Source organism: Aythya fuligula, chromosome 1 (assembly GCF_009819795.1).
Source record: "Aythya fuligula isolate bAytFul2 chromosome 1, bAytFul2.pri, whole genome shotgun sequence".
Classification (NCBI taxonomy): Eukaryota; Metazoa; Chordata; class Aves; order Anseriformes; family Anatidae; genus Aythya; species Aythya fuligula.
Genome location: NC_045559.1, coordinates 90,863,791 through 90,871,560, shown reverse-complemented (window position 1 = coordinate 90,871,560; position 7,770 = coordinate 90,863,791).

The following is a 7,770-nucleotide window of genomic DNA, read 5'->3' as shown; positions in this document are numbered from 1 at the left end:
TCACAGAATAGGAACAGACTTCAGCCTCAAGGACATGGTGAAATTCAAGGGTTTGCTCAAACCATCCAAGTGCAGGAAACTGCAATGTTTCCCACAGCAGAGTGTTGTATTGCTCTCACTGTCTCAGCCTGGGTGCCACACATACCCTGCTACTGAGATATGCATGCACGAATGCCTTCATCTTTTTTTTTTTTTTTTTTTTTTTTTTTTTTTTTTTTTTTGTGCAACCACTGTTGCAAACAGGTCTCTACCCCTCTTCTCACTGCCTGTTCCTGCTCCAGGCTCCCTGACTGACCAGGCTGCCTTCCCTGCCAAGCCTCTCAGGTGCCCTCCTTGCAAACTCTCGGGGCCTTCAAAGATACAACAAAGCAGAATCACAGAATTTCTAGGTTGGAAGAGACCTCAAGATCATTGAATCCAACCTCTGACCTAACACTAGCAGTCCCCACTAAACCATATCCCTAAGCTCTACATCTAAATGTCTTTTAAAGACCTCCAGGGATGGTGATTCCACCACTTCCCTGGGCAGCCTGTTCCAATGCCTCACAACCCTTTCCGTAAAGAAGTTCTTCCTAACATCCAACCTAAAACTCCCCTGGCGCAACTTTAGCCCATTCCCCCTCGTCCTGTCACCAGGCACATGGGAGAACAGGCCAACTCCCACCTCACTACAGCCTCCTTTAATGTACTTATAAAGAGTGATAAGGCCGCCCCTGAGCCTCCTTTTCTCCAGGCTGAACAAGCCCAGCTCCCTCAGCCGCTCCTCGTAGGACTTGTTCTCCAGGCCCCTCACCAGCTTTGTTGCCCTTCTCTGGACTCACTCAAGCACCTCGATGTCCTTCTTGTAGCGAGGGGCCCAAAACTGAACACAGTACTCGAGGTGCAGCCTCACCAGAGCTGAGTACAGGGGGACAATCATTTCCCTAGACCTGCTGGCCACATTGCTTCTTATACAAGCCAGGATGCTGTTGGCCTTCTTGGCCACCTGAGCACACTGCTGGCTCATATTCAGCCAACTATCAACCAGTACTCCCAGGTCCTTCTCCACCAGGCAGCTTTCCAACCATTCCTCTCCCATCCTGTAGCTCTGCTTGGGGTTATTGCTCACCAGGTACAGGACCCGGCACTTGGCCTTGTTAAACTTCATGCAGTTGACCTCAGCCCATCGGTGCAGCCTATCCAGATCCTCCTGCAGAGCCTTCCTACCCTTGAGCAGATCGACACACGCACCTAACTTAGTGTCATCTGCAAACTTACTGAGGGTGCACTCGATGCCCTCATCCAGATCATCGATGAAGATATTAAAGAGGACCGGCCCCAGTACTGAGCCCTCGGGAACGCCACTAGTAACCAGCCTCCAACTGGATTTGACTCCATTTACCATGACTCTTTGGGCCCGGCTCTCCAGCCAGTTTCTTACCCAACGAAGCGTACGCCAGTCCAAGCCAAGAGCAGCCAGTTTCTTGAGGAGAATGCCATGGGAAACAGTGTCAAAAGCCTTGCTGAAGTCAAGGTAGACCACATCCACAGCCTTTAAAAGCAGACACAGGACACAATCTTGAAGGGCAACTGTGAAAGACTAAACAATAGGATGAAGAAAGAACAGTGAAGCGGAGCATACAGGCTAAGTCCTAGACTCTCAGGGTAGCTGAGCTCTTTGGAGCTTCCTGCATTGGCAATAGCCATCAACCCCAGCACGATTCAGCAACTTACATTATGCAGGAGTCTTTGGCAACCCTTATAGCTGCTACTCTGGAGCTGTTCATGACCAGAAACCTAGTTTGCAGTGTAAGTTTAGCTGGCTTTAAAGTAGCCACAGCTCCCTTTTACAGTAGACATTAACCTGCTGGCCTCCGACAACTGCTTTAAATTCACCCTAGGTTGCCAGCTTCATTGCAAATTTAATGCGAATCCTATGAGCAATTTTATCTGTACTCATTTGTGTCTTAGATTTCTGTGCTACCACCACTCATTGTGCAATCTACCTTTTTAGATGGAAAACAAGATCCATGCTGGATTCCAGACATGGACTACAGATAAAGCTCTTTTCTGACTTTTACTTAAGGCTTTCTTTTTTTTTTTTTTTTTTCCTGTTAAATTTGCCACGTAGCACCAACAGATGTGCACAACTCCAGCATAAAGGAAAGTCAGCATCCTCAGCCAAATCGTTTCTGCAAAATTATTAAGGTCTAGGAGTCTAGTAGCTCATTTTATTTTTTTTAATCAAAAGTGACATCAAGATATTTTTACATTTTTTATCCATTTGCATAATTGTATGCTCATATCCCAGTGGTTAGTGAGATTCTGTATTGACATGTTTGTCTTTTATACATTACAGAGCACCAAAATAGAAGCAACAGCTGTGAATACATCAATATTCACCTGAATTTTATGTTTTTAGAGCACCTATTACAGGAGAGTGGATAACTTTTTTTTTAATATCTTTTTATCCATCATAACCAAAAGCTGTTACTGTCTGTACCATAATTCATCTGTTTTGAGCTGATCTCCTCATTGAATAGCCCCTTCATAACATAGTGTCCACTTACGCTGTTTGCAACAAGTAGGACAGATTTGAATACTAAATACTAAACAAATACTGTGGTTCTGGAGATCGAAATACAATCCTTATCTAAAACATAGGTTCACTGTATGCTGTCATCAAACCTTGTAATCTATCCTTAAACTCCATGTCGTTGTTGTAAAATTGAGATGCTTTCCTATCTGATGTGGGATCGCAGGAAATGAGATGCTCATTTCTATGATAATGAGGCTTTTAAATAGATAAATACCAAATAATACATAAATGCTGATCTTGAACATGGTTGTCACCACAGCACTAAAATGACTGCCATGTTTGGTATAGGTTAATTTAACCAGCAACACTGAAATTCAGCATGTCAGTTCCAAAAATAAAAAAAAAAGAGAAAGAAAAAGCGTGTGGTGGTGGGGTAATGTAATCTTATGGATGGAAAGAAAGTTACAAGGGTACAATCTATTATAAGAAATTACTTACGAATAAATTGCAAGAGTGTAAGAGCTAAGAAAACAAGAAGGGAATAACAATTAGATAGAAAGCCCAGACAGTCTAAGAGACTAAATTTGTTCTTAAAAGGAAGGCGTGAGGTGTTGTGCTGATTGAGGACAATAAGTACATCAATTGGCATTTTAAATGTCCTGGAGAGAAACTCAGAAATCTATTTGTTATACAGGAATGAAACAAATCACTAAAGCCAAAGGAAAAAAAAAAATGCATATTTATGTATGGCATAAATAGCACACAAAGCAACCATTTTTAGAATTAGTATGGTTATTCAAAGGGAACTGATATGCTAAGCATCTCTTAGCTTTGTTAGGAAACAAATTATCAGGGATTGGTACCAGAGATATGATGCAGCTGGAAGGTTTCAGTATAAGAAAAAAAATCCCTATGTTTAAATTCAGTTTATTTAAAACTTCTCACACACCCACTATATTTTACATAATTAGTGTAGAACTTCTGTACCCATCCTTTGTGATAAAATAACCCCCATTACCCAGAAGCTTAGCTTAACCACCTTTACAGTCAGGGGAACAATATTCCACATGAGTAACTTATAAATATTCACAGCTGTATCTTGTAGCACTTGTGTGGGTGTGCCTGCAGGGTAAAATTTGGGATTTTTAGGTAGCCAATCTAAGATCTGTTTGATCATTGTAATAGGAGATTATAGGCTAAAAATACTCCAAAAGAGACCCTGCCCCTGTGACTGTTGCCATGAATTTTCAGTTAAGTCAAGTGATCTTGACTTCAAAATGACTTAATGTGGCCCTGTTAGTATTGCTAACATGAAGCGGTTGTTACATTCTCAATCACACAGACAAACTCAATCTAAAGTAGTGATAATATGAAACCAGCAAACCGACCGTAACATCAAGATACACACAAGAGATGAGAAAAGCAATTTACATACAGCTCGTAGAAGTCTTCCACTAGACTCAAGGGTTTTCAATTGTTTTTTGTTTTCCCAAATGTTCATTTTTAACAGATTTTCAAATTTCCACAGCCTTCTGCACTTTTGTTTTGCATAAACTATTATTCAGGAATAATACATGTGTCAAGTTTCCAGCCCCATCAAATCCACAGTATCCAAAAATACCTTTACTCTCGTAAGCTTTTTGCCTAGTCTTTCTGGTTGCTCTGTTTTTCTTTTGAAAAGGTCTGTGGCTGAAATGCCTTATTCTGAGCTATCTTCATTAAAAGGTCCCCTTAAACAGTCTCAGAATTACTGACAAAGAAACAACTGTACGGCAACCCTTTTGAACCTCACAGTAAAGCTAAAAAGAAAAATCCCTACAAAATCAATGGCTTATCCACGGAAGTAACATCTTCAACAAGCATTGAACATCTTGATCTAGTGGTAAAATAAATAAATAAATAAATAAATGAGTAATTACATAAATATTTAATAACATATGGGCACCTTACTGGTTTTTGATTTATTTATGTACTGGTTTATAGCACATGGTCACCAAAGAGACAGGACTTTGTTTCATTGGGAGTAACCATGCCACCCAATAAAACTTTTAACCATAAGTAAAGTTAAACGTCTGAATAATCCTACTATCTGGTCAGACATTTGTGACTAGAATCTGCACAAGGCTAGAGTTTGTTACAACACAACTTTACACCTGTGAAAAGCTCTGTTATGAAAGAAGCATAACATTTTTAAAGTCCTTTTCATTCCTATGAAATCTTAGGCAATTCACTCTCTTATATAAAGAAAGTGATAAAGAAGTCATACTGAGATTAATAGCTTGAGAGTTTCCTATGGTCATTTAGATTCAGGCTGTCAAAATAGATAATAATATAATTCTGTATTGAATTGTGTAGTATGGTTAAAACGTAACTGTTGAAAAGGCCTCATTCTATATTACATTTTACAGGACTTCGTCATTGTTGGTTGTAGTGGGTGAAGATACTGCCTGACCCCAGGAAGATATACAAGATGCCTTCAAAGAGCTGAGCCTCTGAGACATCACAGGCAGAAGGAGAAGGAGACCACGATCTTTAAACAGTTTGGTATCTTCCCAAATCTGAATGGCTATTGAGATTAGCAATAGCTTTTTTAACACAGACAGTCCTAAGGACGTCTCAGTGCTCTTCAACTGCATTACTTCCCTTTTCCCAGACTGGTTCCCAGTACAACACTATATTATACCATCTGTGGCTCCCCTGAGGGAGATACTGCAGCTTTCATCTACAAAGTTTGCTCAGAGGAAAATATTCTCATGCCTGGACATGAGGCTTTTAGACTCACTTTTAACTAAGAAAAACTGTCTGGAGCAGGATAAGAAGCTTCTAATCAGAAAGAGAAGCAGTTCCTTTTGGGACAGATACACCTGAGTTGTTCTCCAGGTGCCATAAGTGCCCTAGGAAGCACTGCATGCTGGAGGAGGCAGAGTCATGCTGTGGCTCTGTGGGAGCAGGCTTGGGCTTAAAAGGCAGTGGATAATTCTGTTAATTAGCAGGTAATTAGCCAAGGACTTAATTCCTGTGCAGGTATGCAAAAGTGGTCTAGAAGAAAGGAAAATATCCCTGTAATCCTCCTACCATACTTCACACAGCCTGCCAGGCCTGGCATTTGCCAACTGACTGTTGGATGTGTGCAACCAAAAGCAGAAAATGGCCCCACCATGCGGCCTACCCATGGCTCACACACTACAGACATCAACACTAACCTCTTAATTAATAGACCGCAGCCCGCTGACAAGGAGGTCAAAGAGGGGCATTTTGGTGACCTCTGGCTGCCATTAAAGACTTGAACACCACTTCACAATTGCTTGCAAGGGGGACCAGGTAAACGATCCACATGACAGCCTTACCCCTGTACCAGGCGAGGTTGAGGCATGGCCACTCAACTTCATGTTTTGTGGCCGCTGGCTTGGCAGGCCTCTGCAGTCACAAAGGCCGATTTAACAAAAAAAACACGTGGCCGCCTGATCCAAGGCCCCCTGAAGTCATTAAGAGCCCGGTCCTAGGATGTTGCTATGCCTAGTCCAAATGGGACAGCAGCTGAGGCTAACACAAAAAATCCCTGTACTTCCCAGGAGCCTCCACCAACTCTCTTTCACCCCAGCCATATGACAAAGAAGGCATACTTACGTGCCTTTCTGAAAAGATTTTCAGTGACAAAAAACAAAGCCAGGCCAAATCTGCAAGCCTCTTCAGCTGCAAGTTTTAAAAGTTTTCCTTTCTCTTCCTTTCAACTCCCCACTCCCAACAAAGATAATTTCAAATCAATCTTTAGTTCAACCAGGTCACATCACAAAATAATGCAAAGAAGATGAACATTATATGTGATTTCAGGGCCCAGAAAACATCACAGCAGGAAGAATTTATCTCTGACCTTCACGCCTAGAGCCTGCTGAAGAATATACAATAGTAGTAACTGGATATAAAAATATCATCAAGTAGAGAAAAAAAAAAAAAAAAGAGAGAGAGAGAGAGAGAGAAATGAATAATCTAACAATGGTTTTCAGGGATTTTTTTTTACATGTTTTTCAAGAGTAGGGTGACTATATTTGCTGGCCATAGCTTTGGTTTGGTTCAATAAGCTTAAGTTCTCACGAGAACCTCTCAGCAAAGAAAAGGGTTAAACATATACTTAATTAAGTGACTTCACGCGTTAGCAGTCATAGCATGTGTAGAAATCAGATGTATTTGAAATATTCATGATGAAATGCAAAACCACTATCACACTTTCACATTTCGGTCAAGCTTGAAAATGGGTTTGTTTCTGTGAAAAATGTCACTACGATACACGCTTTTCTTTTTCTTCCTTTCTTCTTTTTTCTCTTTTGATTGAAAAGTACTTTGCAGCTAGCTTACATGAATTCATATTAACATTCAGTTCATGGGGTGAGATTCAATATTTCTTGTTTTCAGTGCACTGACAGCCATATTCTCAAACACTAAATAAAGTGAGGTTGGGGTGTGGGAGAGAGCTGACAAAGCTGGATGAATGAAAATTTAAAATATATATATTTTAAAAAAAAAGAGTAAAACGCTGCTAAGCGCTCTTTCAAACTTTAGCACCTTCCTTACAGAAAAAGGCAAGTCGCAAAGTGTTCTGAATTGGGTGGGGTTGTGTTAAAGATGAGGTAAAACTTTCAGCTGGCATTATTCAGCTCTGCTCATATGAATGACTAAAGAAATTGTATTAAAAGGGTCATAAAAACAGCAGAGTGAGTTCAGTTCTATTTGAGCAAATGTTAATTGAACACTTATCACCAATATACTTCCCAAATGCATTGCTTTTACCTATACAATAAACCACTGGCATTTTACGTCCAGAAGATATGCCAGCAGAAGACACTTCCTGATACCCTTTCACATAAGCTGATTTTATTGCCATTCAAAACAAACAATATTCTACACTCTGATGCCTATCAGAGCTGTGTGGAAAGACAAGTCTATTTTTTGCATAAACCACCAATTTTTGATCAAAAAAAAAAAAAAAAAGTTAGTAAGTTTTAGTGAAACCCAAAAAGATTGCACCTTTAAGATCAAAAAGTTTTAATGAAAACTCAGTTATTTCTTGACAGACACAGAACTTTACCCCAAACACACAAAGTGCTTACTCAGAACCCCATTTCTGTTGACAAGCAGGCAGACGCCTTTAGGAATGTCTCTTAGAAGCCCGCTGCATGACCTCTTGTCACCAGTTCATATATCCAGCAACTTTGTAGCCTACTTGCATCCTGAAGAGCCAAGGATGCAGATGAGGA